General features: G+C 30.6%; 1 protein-coding gene across 1 annotated transcript in view; it reads right to left on the minus strand.

Moving 5' to 3' along the window:
* Positions 1 to 10,906, minus strand: part of LOC148313043 (neurexin 1-like) — a 201,086-nt gene extending 190,180 nt beyond the window's left edge. Inside the window, exon 1 of the mRNA XM_088269555.1 lies at positions 10,640 to 10,906. The gene's annotated coding sequence lies outside the window, so the exon portion shown is untranslated. The remainder of the gene's footprint in view (positions 1 to 10,639) is intronic.
* Positions 10,907 to 21,345: the final 10,439 nt, after the last annotated feature.

The following is a 21,345-nucleotide window of genomic DNA, read 5'->3' on the forward strand; positions in this document are numbered from 1 at the left end:
TGTTGTTAGAAACATGACCAGAGGATGACTGGAAAAAATTTGGCATGATCAAATATTTAAAATACTTGAAAGTGGTCAATTCAGGAATCAGAATAATCAGCAGGTATGTATGAGGAGATGCATGAATGTATAAATGTGGGAGAAGCAAAGATTGTTTGTAAAGACAGAGTGGCGTGGCGTTCTATTCTGTCTGCCTACCCCTGCGGTGAAGCCTTCTTTTAAAATCTGCCAGATCTATGTAAGTCTTTTTTTTTTTAATTCTCCGGGTAACATTTATGTTTCAAAGAGATGTCTATCTTTAGATAAAATATTATGAAATATAGGATTTTCGCACTTTTTTGGATCTTTTTTTCAGTATTAAAAAAAACACGAGACACAAACCGATGATGACGTCATATTAATTTTTGACCCCTCTTTCTTATTGGCCGATATGGGTCAGAAGGCAAGTTTCATGAATCTGGCGGAATTTGAAATACAACGCTGTTTTAAAGTATTTTTTACAGGGTTTTTAAGTATGTTAATATTTTAAACAATAAAACCCACAATTGGCATTCCGATAGAGTAAAGTATGTATTTAAAATCTAATGAAATTAGATCTGGCGGATTTTGAAAGCAGGCGACACAGTTAGTAAAATATGATTATTTTTCTGTTTTTTTTTTCAAATGTGGATAGGTATCAAAACAATATATTTTGTACCATGACGCAGCCCATCAAATTTTATGAAGAGTGTTTTGTCACGTTTTAATAACCGCCATTAAACTAGATTGAATCTTGGTACCAGGGAACAAGTTTATTCCGAGAGAGAAAGCTGTTAAGCGCCTTTAAGTACTGGTAATAAATAATCCATTATGGCGCATTAATCCCGATACAGCCTCCAATGTTTAGGATTGTCAACGCATTCCGATATGTTGGCGCCTGAAAGAATTTTCAGCCGATTCAGGAATTTGCACGAACTCGTTGAAAACATGACGGATTAAGCTCGTAGCCGAGCTTATGGCGATACGTCAGTTTTATTGGGGAAATAAAAATATATTGACGTAATAGAAATAAGCGAACAAACAACATAAACTACTGCTAATATGAAAATTATGATTTGTTTCGTATACGAAATGATTTTAATGTCGAAAATTCTTGATATAGTATAACTAACTAACTAACTAAATAACCATCACACTGCTTCCCCGCAGGGGTAGGCATAGAGAATAGATCGCCCCACCACTCTGTATTTGCAAACATTCTTCGCCTCTTCCACGTTTATGCCTCTCCAAATACATACCCGCCGATTGTTACGACTCCTAACCTGACCACTTTCAAGTATTTTGCATACCTGATCACGCTATGTTTTTCTCAATCTTCCTCTGCTCCTTTTTCCAATTACATTTGCCTCATAAATTTGTTTTACCGTTCTTTCCTCACTCATTCATTCTACATGTCAAAACCATCTCTAATGTATGGAAGTAAAACATGGCGATGGCAAAAGAAGGATGAAAGTAGACTAAATGCGATCTCTCAGAAGAATGTGCGACAAAACGATGTATGATAGATGTTCGAATAGTGAAATAAGGAAGGAATGCAAAGCTGAGATAAGCATTATCGATAAAATTAAGAAAGGTGTGTTGAGATGGTTTGATATAATATAATGGCATTTAAGCATTGATAGTTTGCAAAAAGCAATTTTCTGTTTTAATTTAAGTTTAAAGACAAGGAAAACATTGGCTAAAAGTCTTATCAAGAGCATACTGTTGTATGGAAGGGATACGTGTATTATCAGGCAGGCACAACGGGGGCGGTTGGAGGCATTTGAGATGTGGTGCTACAGGCGTATGTTGGGGATTTATCGGTCGGAACATGTAGGGAACAACGAGGTATCAAGCAGAGCTCTAGCACAATAGCAAGCCTAATAGCAATAATGAAAAAAAAGCACCCTGATCTGCTTCATACGATTAAATACAAATTAAAGAGTTTTTGCTCAATAAATAGCTTCTTTCATCTCACCATAGATGTCTCTGGTGAAATACTTTACCATCTAGCGCATAATAATACGCCACCGTGTATTTACTTTTTCATATTTTTATGAAGGTCACGTTAGCGTTTTGATGATATTAACGTCCAGTGATAACTTTCCCAATGAGAACTCAATACGTTTTACACAGAAAATACGATCAGTTTTTTCCCAGATAAGTCACATGGGTTATTTGGCTTTATCGTATCGGCTTTGCAGTTTCTTATATCCTCGAAGGATGATGGATGGACTCGTATCTATATAGTCGAATGGCATCAATCTTCTAAGCTGATCGGAATTCAATCTTGTACTACCAGAGGCTTATAACCTTATAAAATAGAGAGAAAATATTTTTTCTTTCGGTTGACATGTCGTATCGACAGTTTTATCTTTTTGTAACTGGTTTTATAGAGTATAATCAAATAAATCGTCTAAAAAAATGGCTGAAGATCTTTATATTTATATAGTTTGTATATGTATATGTGTGTATATATATATATATATATATATGTATATATATATATATATATATATATATATATATATATATATATATATATATATATATATATATATATATATATATATATATATATATATTTATATAAATATATAAATATATATATATATATATATATATATATATATATATATATATATATATATATTATATATATATATATATATATATATATATATATATATTATATATATATATATATATATATATATATATATATATATATATATATTTAAATATATATATATATATATATATATATATATATATATATATATATATATATATATATATATATATATATATATATATATATATATATATATATATATATATATATATATATATATATATATATATATATATATATATATATATATATATATATATATATATATATATATATATATATATATATATATATATATATATATATTTATATACATATATATATATATATATATATATATATATATATATATATATATATATATATATATATATATATATGTATATATATATATATATTTATATATATATATATATATACACATATATATGTAAATATATATATATATATATATATGTACATATATATATATATATATATATTTATATATATATATATATATATATGTATATATATATATATATATATATATATATATATATATATATATATATATATATATATATATTTACATATACATATATATATACATATACATATATATATATATATATATATATATATATATATATATATATATATATATATATATATATATATATATAATCAACTTTTCTTTTCAATTTGTTATTTTACTTGGTAAAAGAAGAATAAAAGTAGTATGGTTAACGATAAGATATAGAATGGAAAACAACGTTACGCTTGTACAAACTGATCTATCAAACCAGCCAGTGATAGGTCGTGAGCCCTGTTAATATCCACGCGTCCATATAATTCTTTATCTTTGTTGAGATGTCATTTTTTTTAAGTATTTTAAATAAAATATGATTCTTAAATAATTAATTGACCTAAATGCTTCTGTTAATATGCACTTTCGTCGAAAGTAATTATTTACATTATAACCCTTATTTATTAAACAATGTTTTAATTAAAGCACTTTTCCACCTGAGTGCTAGGCACTTAATGCATGGAAACTTGTGCTGCATTTATGCAAGTTATATAATGTAACCTAGTACCTAAGTTAGTGCATACATGCTACATATGTGTATATGCAACTAGCTTCATAATGCAGCCATTAAGTTTTGAAATTTAATGAAGAACAGAAAAAATCATCATATAACGTACATCTATTTTATAAATTTCAAAACTAGAAAATAAACATTAATTTTTAATTGAAATGATCTTTCAGATATATTTTTTATATGGAAATATTTTGCATTCAAATATACTACTCGCTCATTCCTTTCAACAACGTCATACATCAAAAAACTTGATTTTTCAGGAGATCGTTTTCAAAGTTTAAAAATAAAATAAAATGTATTAAAAATAAATATCAAGGCACTTATTTAGCTTTTTACTCTGCTATAGATCATTAATGGTAAAACGCGAATGTTTTTTGTCTATTTGAAAAATATTTAGTATATAAATATTTATTTTGTATAAAATAAATGTTTTTAATGTGTGTGTCCAAATACTTGTTCATAAATATGGATTATCTCCAATTATAGAAGTTATTCGTCCAATTTGTCAGGTTACAGATTCCTTGTTTAAATTATTACTAAGATGATACTTAGAAAAAATCCATTAATATAAAAATATATTTATTATACAAAAGTGTATGTTTTTAACGTATATTTTATTTTCTTTTTATTTCGGTGATTTCAAATTCTTAGTGCCGCCGCGTAAACTCAGGTTATCCACGTGATTGCGAACCGTAGACTAGGATAGAGGAAGGGCTTCATCCCTTCGAGAGGGTGAAAGTTAAGGCTTTTTTATATCCTTTTCAATGGTTAAAGTAAGGGTATGCGGATAAGCCATAGGGTTTATCTTGAAAGATTGCTATAATAAAGATTGATAAATATTTATTAAATGTAATATAAACAGTTACCTTAGAATATGACGTCGTTTCAAAGGTAAGCTTAAAGGGTCTAAAAATAATCAACTGAGAGAAAGTGGTTTAGTTAAAAAAATATTGAGAGATTGGATGAGGATTTACTGTTTGAGATTTAATGTTAATTGAAGTAAATTATTCATCATCAGTCGCTTTAATTTACTGAAAAATTAAATTCAATAGAAAAACATACGTCATGAATAACACCCAAAAACACCATCTACAGTGTTTGATAATGATGAGGAACGCATAGAAATACGTGCCAAAATATTTTAAAAAACAGTTGTCTTTAAAAACTAAAATTTTAATTAAAAATGGAAAAAAATGATTATACTTTGGGCGCATTTTCAACAAAAAAAATTACAAAAACAAGCTTTGCTTACGAAATCTTCACGGATGGATACATACTTACAGGATATAATATTGTATCCATCTCTGAAGTGTAGAAGTTATTTGTCGAAGCCGGTAGGAATAAAATTACTTATAATAAGAGTGCACAAAAACAAAGTTTGTGATTTATGAATTTCACAAAGAAAAAAACAAAAAATATTAGCATTAAATTTCAATGTTGCAATGAATTGTTTTGCGTGTATTGATGTTACGTTCGACAGATGGCGCTGCCATTGCGATTAAAATATGTTTATGTAAGATTACTTTAGATTAATAAAAACACGCGCGTATTTAAATACAACGTTGGGTCAAAATTTCAAAACAATCATTGAATTAATTTAGGAGACTTTATTTATATTTACATTTTTATTCACATTTAATGGATAAGAAATTATGATTTGTTTACCTTAATTAAATGTTTGTCAATGAATAAAACATACAACGCCTTCGATCATTTTTATTTTTAATATAATTAGTTAACTCTTTCATATTACATCCAGTTCATCTCCCAAAAAAATAATTTGACCTTCAAAAATTCACTATTTCCCATTCAACGTAAATTTTTATTTGATATTTAATGTCGACGACACTTACATTTTTACTTATATAAAATTATAATATTAATACATTATAATATTAATATGATTAATTTTATTTTAAATATAATTACATAATATTTTAAAATTAGATTCTTAGAAATCTTTTTTCTGACCTTTGAAAATTACGTTATTTCCCTTTCACTTATTCGAACCTGACAAATTTTTGACCGTCTCGGCCTTTTTATTTCTGATATCGATCAATCCGCCCATAGATAGGAATGGTTATCAAGGGTACACGCTCTGAAGCCTTTCTACCCTGCTGGGTCATGATTGGTTATTTAAAATAACATAGCGGGGGTCAGGATGGAAGAAAAAAGGATGAGCTTTATTACGTGGAGACTTCGCCTTGAACTCTCCTGCTTACAAATCATTTGACCGGATAACTAAAAGGGTAAATTTATTAATTCAAGCCCCTATTTGTCGCGAAAAGGAAGCGATATTTTACCGTCTCAACATCAGTGACTAAATTTATTTTTTTTATCAACACAAGAATGCAAGGCTATGAGATTAGCATTAAAGATAATATAAGGAAGGGTGTGTTCAGATGATTTGGTCGTGTGGAGCCTATGAGTATGGAAACCACTGTAAAACGAATTGAGATAAATATAGTTGGAAATGAAACCAGAGGAAGTATATTAAATACTTGGGAGGGGTCAAGTCAGGATTCGAGTTTATCGGCGGATATGTATGAGGAGGTGCATGAATGTGAAAAAGGCGAAGATTGATTGAAAAGATAGCTTGATGTGGCATTTTATTCTCTCTGCCTACCCCTGTAGTAAATCTGCGTAATATTTAGCTAGTTTATAATGTTTATAATGTTTTTTATTATTTATTTATAAACACTGAATGAACTGTAAATCTGACATTAATTGCTTTACGACAATAAAAAAAAACATCTTGTTTTGTAGGTAAATGTAGAACCATCATTTCATTATTCAAGCATTTTTTGATAGCTTCTATAGTTTTCGGTAAATTGAGTGCAAAGATTTGTTTGTATTTTCATCGGTTGATGAAAACATCTGTTTTTTCTCAAAACTGGTCGTGTTTGTATAAAATAAACTAAAAAGATAATATTTTTCGAGTGTTTTTGCGTTTAAATTAAATGTGTTTATGTGTATATAAATTACTTTTTCTCGATGAAATTCCATTTTATATTACAATTGTAATATAAAAATCACTTTGAAAGTACCTACTTTGTAATTTTGGTTTCATTTGGGGTTCTTGTTTATTTGATATCTTGGAAAACATTGATTATTTTGTGTTTTTTTTACAATTTGAAAAGAATGTTGTTTGAAAAAAAATACTTTGTGTTTTTGTTTACACGTGTAGGGTCAGGATTTGATAAAAATTGTTGAAGAAATTGTACTTTATTCTTCACAAAATATCCTAAGGGCACGACTTATGAAAATTCGTTGAATCTCGAGTAAGCACTTTTTTGTATTTAATCAAACGAATGGGATTGAAATAAATCTGAACTGAATATTTTGTTTTAAAACCTCAGGGCTAGAATAACAGTAAAAAGTTGCTAGGAAATCACGGTTTGTACAAAACCTTAACGAATTTGATTTCGAAACCGGTTGTCAATAAGTATCGTCAGGAAGATAATGATATCGAAAAGAAAATGAATGTATATTTGTTATGAAGAATGGCTTTACATTCATGGACCTCTTCATTCTTATCCGCCGATTGCTCGAACTTCTGACTTCACGCTCAAGAATTAGATTATGCCAAGTTTTTCTACAGTATTCCTTAGGTTATATTCTCCTTATACCCGTACGTAGGATCTAAGTTAGTTCATAAAGAACTCTCACTAGTGGTAGTATCATACATGATAAAAATAGTGACGGAAATTTGTATCATAAACAAAGCTAAGATACAAATGTCGAACCCTCTTCTAGTGAACCGGAAGGCCTGGTGACGACAGTCAACAGTCCGACTTCTCCTGAAGAGATTTACCTGGTTTCCTCCCAGTAATGAGAAAAAGTTTATATGTTCCTGATTTGCCCACAAAAGATTATCCCTCATTTTCCCTACATAGAATAAATTGAAAGGTGTTTTAAATGTTTTTTATTTTATTTCAGGTTTTGTATATACTTCCTCGTTTTTTCCATCTTACTTACTTCCTTTACTGTGTAGCAATACAATTATTACGTATACCAGTACATACAAAAATAAAAAAGGAGCTACAAATTATATAATTCTCTCTATATTAACCCTTGATCGCTAAACAATTATTTTACTATGCCTATGCTCCATATTTTGGTTTTCTCTCTTACCTTCGGAAACAAATCAAAAATAGAAGGATTTATTGAAGTGTTCTACTCTCATATTTATTGTTCACTCTTGGGACCATCCACCCTTCGTTATGGGTGATGCGTGTGTCACAGTCGTGCACAAGGGGATTTCTATGCTTTTTATTACTTATTTACACAAATATCATATCTTCTTCTTCTTCTTATTTCTTCTTATAGATCCTAGAATCTGTCTGTTCCGTTATCCATATCTTATGACGTGGACTGCCAGCTATCACGCCATCGCTTAGGAGGTCTTCCAGGTGATCTTCTTTCATCTGGGTTTTCTTGAAAAGCAATTCAAGCTAGTCTTTTTCTTACATTCTATTGACATGAACATACCAGAATCGTCTTCGCTGGCTTCTCTATCTGACTATTTCCTCCGTCCTATCCGTTTTACCTAATTTCCGTATTCCTTATTTGGTCTCACAACATGTTTCTTGGTTAAGCACCTCATTGTTTTAATTTCTGAATTTCTTAGAAGAGATTAAGTTCTCGTTTTGTCTGCCCTGGAGTCTCTTATGTGGCAATCGGTCTTACACACGTAATGTAAATTTTGAGTATGAATATACAATTATGATGTTCAACTATTAGATATATGTTTTGTCATTTTTTGGTGGAACTGTACTTTATATGTATAGTAAAATAACAACTTTATAGTTTTTTCCACAGAACTTCATCATATCCATCATAAAAAATTTTCAAAAAAACGATTAGTTATTTTGAAAATATTCTTATTCTAACCCTTATCCGCACCCGATGGTGCATAGGGCACTGCATCATATAAACGCAGTGTTATCGTGATCGTCAACACATGAAGGAAAGGTGATCAGCCCTCCGCTTCAGGTACCAGTACAGGGTAATATTGAATAAATATTACAGCGAAAAAATCACTTCTATTGCATATTTGACCCCCCCTGGGAATCGAACCCGGGACCTCCAGTACGGTAGCTGAGCATTCTGACCATTACACTACGGAGGCGGATAAAAATATAACAAGACAAATCAATGAGCTATGTGACAAATCTTGAATGTTAAAAAAATGGATTCATTGTATCTATTGCATTGTTCAAAGGGATCAACAAAATTTATGTATTATTAACTTAACACATTCACATTTACTTTAAAAATATCTAGACGAAATATGCTAAATCTTTAAACATGATAGGCAAGGAGAATTTTATAAGGTAACCAATAAATATATATTTTGTAATGATATCCATACACAATATTCTACGAAATGAAAGTGATTAAATTAAACACTCTCCTTATCATTCATTGTTCACTTTGTGTAATACCACTTAAGTGCTGAACAATGAATGATAAGGAGAGTGTTTTATTACCATATCACAAAATTATCAATGCTTTTAGTTTACAAAATATCCGATTAAATAAGTTTAAACAGTAATTTGGTGTATTCTGGAAACAAAATATTTTTATGCCTGTTTTTCAAAATTGAGTACGCACACGCGTGGGACTTTATGAATTCGTGTGAAAAGTATGAAAGCGATTAGTCGAAACCAAGTGTCAACATCCGCCCACGTCTGTTTTCTCAGAAACCTTTGTATTTGAAATTTCATCATTTTATAAAGTAATGAATATTTTATTATGAGTAGGTACTGAGCCGAAATGAACTGTGAAATGTTTAATTTGTTGAACCAAAGTGTGTAGGTTGAAGTATAAAGGTGTTTTTATTCACATATTCATATATTTAAAAAAATGTGAGGTACATTTTTCGATGAAATTTGAAGCAAATATGTCAAGACGTCTTTGTTCAATTTTGAAATGTGTAAAATATACACTAATTGAATTTGTTTCCAGGTAAGCAAATATATATTGAAACAAATTAACAACGTTTCTCGCTTTGGTTATCATCGTCGTACCAATGATTCACAGTTTTAGTTTTTAAAAAACGTTTTTATTTTATTCGAGTTTTTGGAGGTGCAAATGGCTCGTTACTAAATTAAAAACGAGAATGTGGTAGAGTGGATTTGAACTAAAAAACCCTAATTAGGGCAACTGTAATTTGAAACGTTTATTTATACAACGAAAATTTTAGTCAAAGCTTATTTACTTTTGCAATAAATTATTTTTTATGTCAAACTCGAAATCTTGTTAATATAATATAAAATATATTTCTAGCAACTTTTTTATGGCAACCGATAAGGAATAGAGCTATAAAAGTAATTGCGTTATGTACTTTTGTTAAAAGAAATACACAATTATTCATAGATAATTTAAAAAATAAAATAAAATAAAATATATTTAACCGTTCATACGAAAAAAAAAACTGTCAATTTTTATGTAGTTTACTATATTGAATTACATAGATTACTATAAAATGTTTAAAAAAAATATTTATTTTAATGATGATCAAACAATTCAACGACCAGAAAAATTACATGACTCAAATTTGGTTAATCTAATATATACCCTTTTTTATAAGATAATATATTCAACCAAGTGAAACAAGCTCCCTTGGGTTCTCTCAAACAATTAATTCACAACGGAATAATCAAAACAATTGTTATCCATACCGAACAAAGACCGCATTCAGACTGAAGAGATCTCGAAAACAATAGTATTACACGATGAAATGCAGACATTCAGACATAACCTTCCATATACGTGCATACAGAATGGAATTCCATCGATTTCATTGTAAGCAGCGTCGAAAAACCGCAATATAAAAATATGCGATAAAATCTTACAAATATACAAAGCGAATATATTTAAAATGGTAAAAATAACTTACTTGATAGAAATTTCGGTATCTCCTAGTGTTTCATTTCAAAATTGCATCATTTTTGTATACTCACATAACATAACCATCTAAATACTATAAATTCACGATCACAAAACACAACTTCGCGACTGGAAATTCAACTTACGTGATCAATTTACATCTTACGATTGAATAAAAACTCGAAACGTTGTCAGAATTACATTTCCCTTGCGGGGTTAGTTCGTTTTTGAAGTTAATAAGCCACATGATAGGGATATATCGGCATCAGAATGGACAGAACGCGCCGCGACCGAACCTAGGATCCATAATGGTTGGGGTTGTATCGTAGTACGGGGGGATGTGTTACGTTGCGCAAGGGAGGGAAGCGCCCTCTGCGCAGGCGCCAGATGGAAAATGGCGGACGGACAGGCGGAGACATCTATCGGATAAGCGCAACGAAAACTGAAAATATTTTACTGTAATTTGCGGTGTGATTTGAAAAGCTTTTAGACAAAGTTAAGACTTTTTGACGTTTGATTATATATAAACAAATATTATAAATACTTGCTTAAATCATTCTTTGCAGTCTTTATACAACACATAAGTTAAATCATAAAAATTCTTATAAACACAAAAAAAAACATAAAATTGTCTTCCATGAATATAATTAAATTATTATTTTTATAACTCTATGAAAAAATGAGGATGTTGAAATATGATTAAGTGCGTTTTAGCGTACCAAATAATATGTCTTGTTTTTACTGAAAATTATATCAGTTTCACAGATGCTGCAAAATGCAGTTTCATACAAGGTCATTCAATGACAAAAGTTCATCAGTCGAAACAAGGAAACTTTATTTTAAAAAATAGTTCAAACGTTTTCAGACAATTTTTTACTTTCTTAAAAATAATGCTACAGTAAAATATTAACGTTATATAATATGGACATTTTTGTAATGATAGTAATAATTGTATTAAAAAATTTGACATTTATGACTTTTCGGGTTTGATTTCAAATCGGGTTTCTTCTATAAAAATAGCCAAAATTACATTTTCAGGGGTGGCAAAAGGATTTTCTTCAGTAATAGAAAATAGAAATAAACAGAAAAATAGGTCTCTTATTTTTTGCGTCTTCATAGTCTAGTGAATAAAGTGTTTAGGTACTTTACTTGAACTTTTTGGTTAGATTCCTTAGAAGAATATAATAATAATAAAAATATAAAGAACAGCTATTCTTCCCTTAAATGGGATTTTAAATCACCAATTCGCTTTTATTGAATTTCCGAAGAAATTAACAGTTGGTAGATTCGATACAGTGCCCTATGCACCATTTGTTGCGATAAAGAAAAAAATGGTGCAGAAAAAAATATTTTAAATAAAAATATAAACATGAGATGTTTACATCCGTGAACATTTTTATTAAGGAAGAAATCTGAAATGAAATGAAATTCCTGAAAATCCTCATAGTTAAATTTTCAGGCACGCATCCAAACGTGACCATAAACAATTCACAGCTCTCAGAACGTTTCAGATTCAAAAAATCATAAAAGTGTGCTTTCAGAATTTAGGGCTTTGTGTGAAAGGCTATGTGCTGAGTGAGATAAAGGCGCATAGCATTAGATCGAGGTGTCGTATTCTGCCTTACTAAACGTATAAGGGGTAACTGACGTTTAACGCGATCATTTTTATCAACTGATAAATTGTGAAAAAAATAGTTCTAAATAAATATTTTTGAATTATATTTTTACAAGTCTTAAAATAGAGTAAAATAATAATAATAATAATAATAATAAACCCTTTTTCTCACCCCAATGGTGCATAGGGCACTGCGCCATATAAACGCAGAGTTATCTTGATCGTTTACACATGAAGGAAAGGTGATCAGCCCTCCGCTTCAGGTACCAGTCCAGGGTAATATTGAATAAATATTACTGTGAAAAAATCACTTTTATTTATTTGAACCCCCCTGGGAATCGAACCCGGGACCTCCAGAACGGTAGCCGAGCGTGCTGACCATTACACTACGGAGGCGGGCAATTCATTAAAATCATTTTAAATTAATTAAATTTAGAATTTAACACACAAGATTTATTGATTATGTACAAATGTTTTGGTCGTTAAAAACCTATAAAATGGAAAACCGTTGTTAAACAGCTTTAATATATGTAATATCATGAGACGTTAGTTCAAAATAAATTGAAAAAGCGGCTTTAGAGCAAAAGTTATTTTTGTGATTAAAACTGTAGTTTTTTTAAAATTTGTCGTTTGAAATTAAACTAAATTAGCGGTGTAATACAAGTTTTTATTTTTAATTCAATTCAATTCAATTCAATTCAATTTATTCAATAATTAATATATACATTACAAACAAACATTTAAGGCGTATATATTAAAAAAACAAATTAAAAATTACACAAGAAGACTCTTGTTAAATGTGTAGAAGAATCTCGCTTCGGAAAACTCCTTCGGACACATGGAACAGATCAATATCCAATGTGATATTGTTCAACATAGCGGTAGCTCTTCCTACAGGCATAACCATCGGCAGGTTGGTCCTGTGTATATTTTTAATAATCAACCCTTATGTAGCTATGGAACAGTTAACTGCTGCATTACTGCTAATAGCCTTACCACTATGAAGAAAGGCGAAACGTTTATAAAATGACTGCTGCAATTTTTGCATGTTTTAAAAAGCTTAACAGCAGAAATATTTTCAATTCAAGCATCAATAAAACACACAAATTAAGGGTGTTATTCCGTTTGCAAACACGCGATGTTAACTAACTAACTAACTAACCATCACGCCGCTTCCCCGCAGGGGTAGGCAGAGAGAATAGAGCGCCACACCACTCTGTCCTTGCAAACATTCTTCGCCTCTTCCACGTTCATGCATCTCCTCATACATACCCGCCGATTGTTACGACTCCTAACCTGACCACTTTCAAGTATTTGGCATACCTGATCGTGCCATGTTTTTCTCGGTCTTCCTCTGCTTCTTTTCCCGCTAACATTCGCCTCATAAATTTGTTTTACCGTTCTTTCCTCACTCATTCGTTCTACATGTCCAAACCATCTCAACACACCTTTCTTAATTTTATCGATAATGCTTATCTCAGCTTTGCATTCCTTCCTTATTTCACTATTCGCACATCTATCATACATCGTTTTGTTACACATTCTTCTGAGAGATCGCATTTTGACTGCATTCAGTCTACTTTCATCCTTCTTTTGACAACTCCATGTTTCACTTCCATACATTAGAGTTGGAACCAGGACTCCGTTGTGCACTGCCAGTTTAGCTTCCGCTGATAGGTTTTTATTTGCTATAACTGATTTCAGTGCACCGTTCACTTTGTTCTCAGCATTCACTCTCCTTTCTATATCTTTATCAATCTTTCCATCCCTAGAAAACATACTACCCAAATACACGAAATCATCTACCTGTTCCAGAATCTCTCCGTTTACCAATATTTCACATTCAGATCTGCATTCTTCTCTTTCAAAAACCATAATCTTGGATTTGCTAACATTCATCAATAAGTCACTTTCCTTGCACACATTATACACTTTTGTCACCAACGCCTGCAGGTCTTCTCTGCTATCGGCAAGAAGAACAGCATCGTCAGCATACAAAAGGCAACAGACAGTCAAATTATTCATTCTGGCTCCAACATTTAAATCTTTCAGTTCTTTCATGCAATTATCCATGTATAGGTTTTAACCACGGTGACATTACACATCCCTGCTTAACACCTTTAGAGATGCTAAGCCAGGATAAAAATGAACCACTTACCCTTATGCATGCAGTGCTATCCTCGTACAAGGATGCTATGCCTTGGATAAGTTTACTGCTTACCCCATACTCAGATAACACCTTCCATAGCTTCGTTCTATCAACTCGGTCATACGCTTTCTGCAAATCCACAAAAACACAGAAAAGCTTTTGGTTTTTGGCCAAAAACTTTTCAGTAATGTTGCGCAAGGCAAAAATTTGATCCGTACATCCTCTCCCATTCATAAACCCACTCTGGACATCCCACACTTTGTCCTTTGTTATGGTTCTCACTCTTTCAATAAGAATTCGACGATACATCTTGCCAACAGCACTCAATAGACCGATTGCTCTATAGTTCCCACATTCCACCCTAGAACCTTTACCCTTGTAGAGAGGCATTATAACTGCCCTTCTCCAATCCACCGGAGTATAACTCTCCTCCAGACAACGGTTAAAGAGCCTATGCAACCATGTGAGAACTATTTCGCCACCATTCTTGACGTATTCTGCGGCAAAATTGTTGAATCCTAGAGCCTTTCCATTTTTCAAAGACTTAGTGGCATTCTTAATTTCTTCCATACTTATCTCTCTTGTATTCTTAATTTCTTCCATACCAACACGCGATGTTAAAATATTAAAACGTGGAAAATAAAGACTAAATGCAGTTATCATTTCAGACATCATTGCATATAAAACACTCTCCTTATCATTCATTGTTAACTTTGTGTAATACCACTTTTAAAAACACTTTTTGTGACTACCGGTTTTGGAAAATTATTATTTATCATCAAGTCATTACAATGAAGTTAGTACAATTTTAGATTTATATAAAAATGGTGAGACAATGCTGGGAACAAAGTGAATGGTGCACTGAAATCAGTTGTAGCAAATAAAAACCTATCAGCGGAAGCTAAACTGGCAGTGCACAACGGAGTCCTGGTTCCAACTCTAATGTATGGAAGTGAAACATGGAGTTGGCAAAAGAAGGATGAATGTAGACTGGATGCAGTCGAAATGCGATCTCTCAGAAGAATGTGCGGCAAAACGATGCATGATAGATGTGCGAATAGTGAAATAAGGAAGGAATACAAAGCTGAGATAAGCATTATCGATAAAATTAAGAAAGGTGTTTTGAGATGGTTTGGACATGTAGAACGAATGAGTGAGGCAAGAACGGTAAAACAAATTTATGAGGCGAATGTTATTGGGAAAAGAAGCAGAGGAAGACCGAGAAAAACGTGGCACGATAAGGTATGCCAAATACTTGAAAGTGGTCAGGTTAGGAGTCGAAACAATCGGCGGGTATGTATGAGGAGATGCATGAACGTGGAAGAGGCGAAGAATGTTTGCAAGGACAGAGTGGTGTGGCGCTCTATTCTCTCTGCCTACCCCTGCGGGGAAGTTGCGTGATGGTTAGTTAGTTAGTTAGTTTTATAAAAATAAAAATTTTGAAAGGGAGAAAGACGACATTAGAATCACAATGGCAATATTTTAAAAAGTGGACTCGAAGTTAAATATAGTTGGTTATTTATTATGGGCTAGTCTTTATTGATTGCTTTACTAATTTCTAATTTTCCCAGATTATCTAAACAAAGACCAGTTTTATTTAAATATAAAATTTCCATACTCGTTGATTTAAAAAACTTATGGTCTTCAGATATAAGGTGATCAGCAAATTCCGAGCATTATCATAACTAAACAATGGATGATAAGGAGAGTGTTTTATTACCATACCACAAAGTTATCAATGTTTTTTTTACACAAAATTTATTAGTGGTATTTACTTAGTAAAACATTAATTAAAAATGGATAGATTTTACCACAAAGTGACTGCCGATTCAATTAATGAAATTACAAAATTTAATTGCATTACTTTGTATCTACAAATATAGTTTAGTTATCTAGGGCTAAAAAAATGTGTTTTTTTGGTCGGGTATAAAAAAATTCTAAAAGAAAACTCAATCCGTCTTAACCCACCTATGACAGGTCGTAAACCGTGTAAATGCTCAGACTGTATCCTTTTTCATTTATGTTGAGATATTGAAAAATGTTAAAATAACTCCTAAATGGAGAAAACCGAGATTTGTGAACAATGAATAACTTTTATATTATTTTTAATAAGTCAAATTACATTTTTCATCAAATAGATTAATTTATATTTATACATAAATCCACACCATTTTGTGCACTTATTAACGTCCAAAAAGTCATTACGATCCTTATCTGTATTGCTTATTAGAAGTGTTATCTTATCATCGCCAGTCAGTATTTGATGCAGCAATATTGTAACATGTTGAGTGTGTCCAAATACTTAGATCACAAATCGGCTGCCAAATTCAAAACACAGTTAGGGAGATTTTTTTTACTTTTTTTGCGTTTTTGGACTAAGTAGATTCTACTTAGTAAAAAAATGTAAAAAAAACGTAGGTACTACAAAAAAAATGTCCCATACTGTGTTTTAAGTTTGGACAGCCGAAATTTAGATTATCTCAAATTATATGAGTTATTTTTCATATTATTCTTTGACCTGAAAATTATTTTTTTTAACTTTGTTTTTTTTTACAATTATTTTACTTTGTTAAAAAAAACTCCCACTGGACATCCCTGGGTTTGTCCTTGTTAATTATGAAGTACCAGTGCGAACAACCCGTCGCAATTATCCGTACAAAGTCAACGACTCTAGCACCAACTCCAGTGAGAACGCAGTCGTCAATTTACATACGCCACATCTTCTTTTGAAATAATTATGCACACCTGGGTGACCATTTTATCACTTTAACATCTCGGTCTCTTTATAATCAGACATTGTAAAATATTTACATATACCATGGTTTACTCAGTATTGATCACAGTACATCGTTAGCCCCGTAAAAAAAGACTTTCATTTACTTCTTCATATTCTATTTATTATTTCAACATTCACTGGTAAGATGTGATTAAAATGTAAACAAAGACCAAAAAAAAATGGGAAAAGAAGCAGAAGAAGACCGAGAAAAACTTGGCATGATCGGATAAGTCAAATAATTCAAAGCAGTTAGGTTAGGAGTCAATATAATCGGCGGGTATGTATGAGGAGTTGCAATGATTAAAGAAAACACTTCGTTTTTTACCACTTGAGTTAACTCAAGTGGTAAAAAACGAAATGTTTTCTTTAATCATTGTAACATGTCGTACCACAAAGCTAATGCCGAAACAATAAATAAAATATGAGGAGTTGCATGAACGTGGAAGAGGCGAAGAATATTTGCCAAGAAAGACAGAGTGGTGTAGCATTCTATTATCTCTGCCTACGCCTGCGGGGAAGCGACTTGATGGTTTATTTAGTTAGTTATTTTTGTTGTTTGTTAAAGAGACTTTGTTTTCCACTTGAGTATTATATAATTTATTCTTATTAACGCTTTAGTTTATATTTAAACCCGTAGATGGGTGCATCTGTAGCTTCCGAAAATAGTCATTAAAAATATAAATAAAACTCAATTGGTAAAAAAAAGCGCCTTAATTTACAACTTTTTTATATATGTTGAGATTTGAAAATAGATATTTAAAAATAAAAACAATTTTCAAACCCTTATCCGCACTCCAATGGTGCATAGGGCACTGCATCATACAAACGCAGTGTTATCTTGATCGTTAACACATGAAGGAAAGGTGATGAGCTCTCCGCTTCAGGTACCAGTCCAGGGTAATATTGAATAAATATTAGAGTGAAAAAAATCACTTATATTTATTTGACCCCCCTGGGAATCGAACCCGGGACCTCCAGAACGGTGGCCGAGCGTGCTGACCATTACACTATTGTACATAATATGAGATTTAAAAAAAACGCACATTCTTAGGATTTTTTTTAAATGCGTTCACATAAGCCTTCACCTCCATTTTGTTTGAATGCAAAAAAAAACAATTACAAAAAAATAACAATATAAATTTCTTGTAAAAGATAAGAGACACGAAAGAGAAAAAGGATTTTTTTTTTTTAAATAAAGGTATATTATATGCTGTTCTGGAGTACTTAATAAGAAAAATAGATTTAATAATATAGAAAAAATGACAGAATAACTCAGCTGGTAACCTGTAAAAAAGAGACTCATATATAATATACTTATCATTATTTATAATTTTTTAAACGATAAATGATTACCTTAATATTTTAAGAACTAGAAATAAGGATAAAATAATTTTGGAAAAAAACAGAGTTGCATAACTATTTAACGTATAAAGGTTTGAAAATATTTGATGAGATGCATGAATGTATGAAGAATGAAAAGAGTCTGAATGAATATAAAAATAAATGTTTTGTTTACTGTAAGGAGATGTTAATATATATTTGAGTTTGTATTCAATGTAATATAAGCTAACTAAAAAAAATATTTAAAAAAAAGAAACTGTGATTATCTTAGCGTACAGCGTTTTGCGACAAGAGACGTTGAGGGTCAAACACGCGTCAGGTTTTACAGTACATTCATTTTATTAAACCTCGTCTAGTTCAACGACCGACGCTGACGTCGACGTAGTCTAGCGGTTATACTTTAACTTACAATATAATTAGTGAAAAAACACAGCATGTAAATTGCCATTGAAAACCCTTAACGACGTCAAAGCAACAATTTTCCATTAAAAAGATTGTTATTTGACTTAATGGTATTAAAATATAACTTACCTCTCTTAATTTCTTCCTGAGGTATCAAAATACGACGCAAAATAGTTTTCTTCGAATTTTGTACTACTTGCCTATTTCACTGATAAATGTTTTCATAAATAATTAAATTACAAACGAAAAACTTGATTTTTACCACTTGAGTATTATATTTTTGCGACTAGTTTTGGAAGCTACAGATGCTTTCGTCAACGGGTTTTAATATGAATTGTGGCGGTGTTACATAAAAATACGTATTTTATTTAAAATTCAATCAAATGTTACTACAAAGTACTGAAACAATAGAAAAATATTAATTTATAATATATTTAAATAAAATAACAAATTTATAGATTTTGTAGTTATCTATGTCGTCATTATTCAATACGGATGTTCAATAATGGGCAGTTGATCAGTGTATAAAATAACCACATAAACCAGACATTGATATGTCGTAAGGCCTGTAAATAACCAAATTTCCAATTACTTCTTAATCTTTATTAATATATTACTATAAATATATAATTTGCAACAAATTTAAACAAATTGAATTTGTTAACAAAGTAAGATTACATTTCAAGTGACTGAAGTGAAAAACAAATATTTATAATTTGTTTTTCTAAACTGATTTTTGAATCACCGAAGAATGATATTTTCTTCATGTATTTAAGGATCAAAACAAAACTACTTCTTGACGATGCAGCGCCGAATTCTTTTTGTTTTGAATAAGAGTTTCACTTGGTAAATACCTATATTTCTTTATACCTATTTCGACATGTCGCTCACTCCTTTCAACAACGTTGTATATCAAAAATCATCAATTTCCAGTTGTGCATGGTCTCGGAATGCCCAGAAAATGTACTTTATCTCAGCAAAAGCGGCATATTTTATACTTAATATTTACCCACTACAGGGCAGAAAGTGTTGTTTTTGAAAGAAAAGGTATTGTTTAATTATTTTTTTAAAAATACTAAATATTTTTCAAATTAAGAAAAAACATTCAGGTTTTACCTAGAAAGATCTGTTGCATAAATAATTCTAAAAATGGCTTGATATATATTTTTAATACGTTGTATTATATTTTTAAACTTTAAAAACGATCTTCTGAAAAATCAAGTTTTTTTATATACGACGTTGTTGAAAGGAGTGAGCGACGTGTTTCGAATGATTTTGCATCATACGATGTTTGAAAATGATGCGTAATGCATTGAAACACGTTTTACAATAAATTTGAAGTAAAAGTAGTTTTTCCAAAGTAAAACTGAAAATAAAAATGAATAGGTGACCACAAAGTGACTGCCGAATCAATTGATAAATTCATTTTTTTATAATTAAAATGTAACTTTGTTTTAAAATCACTATAAAGATAGTGGTTTAAAAACAAAGTCACAATATAATTATAAAATGGAAAATCACAAAGTTAGTGCTTCAAATATAAATTACATTTTATTTTTGTCTCTTTACTGCTTGAATCGATAAACATACATTTATGCATGGGATCATATGTTACATATGTACAATATATATATGGTAACACATAAAATGGTACATAAGTTAATGTGCTTAAATTATACTATCTTATATTATGTATGTGCGCTTCAAGTATCGTCTAGACGTAAAATATGGCCGTCCCACTGATGAGACAAGTTGAGCGACAAATTACAACCCTTATCATACACGGTACCAAATAACTTATGGTAAAGTGTACATAAATATAAAAATATGAAAATATATATCTCAAAATATGATAAATTAGAAAAGTGTCACTCGAAAAACTGATCTCAGGCGTAGATGCTCGGTAAATTTATAAAAGTGGAAATATTTCGAAAACTATGGCACTTTTATTAAGATTTTCATTTTTTGGTGAGTCATAAGCTGGTCTATTATTTAAAGGAATACGTAGGTTTCGTCGTAACCGAATTCATAATACTGATGTGAGGTTAGAAAAAATATTATATTCACAATACAGCAAGAGTTTAATGCCATTACCGTATGTAAAGTGTAATTTAAATTATATAATAAATGCTTGAACTCATTCAATTAACATACAAATGATTTTTTTCCTGACAATATTGTCAAGAAAAAAAAATTAAATAAAGGTTTTCAACCCATGCCTTGTTGTGTTTCAAAGATTAAATTTTGTCTAGCTTTACACAAGTGTAATGATGTCAGTAAGGACAAAACCCTGGTCAAACCACATGTATGTGAAAAAAACTAAATACTTTGTGGTAAGACTTGTTACAATGATTAAAGAAAACACTTCGTTTTTTACCACTTGTGTTTTATTATAGACTACATGTTTCAGAAGTTAAACTTCCATCATGCAGG

The sequence above is a fragment of the Brachycentrus maculatus genome, unplaced genomic scaffold (assembly GCF_059751285.1).
Source record: "Brachycentrus maculatus isolate JH-2025_06_01 unplaced genomic scaffold, ASM5975128v1 h1tg000025l, whole genome shotgun sequence".
Classification (NCBI taxonomy): Eukaryota; Metazoa; Arthropoda; class Insecta; order Trichoptera; family Brachycentridae; genus Brachycentrus; species Brachycentrus maculatus.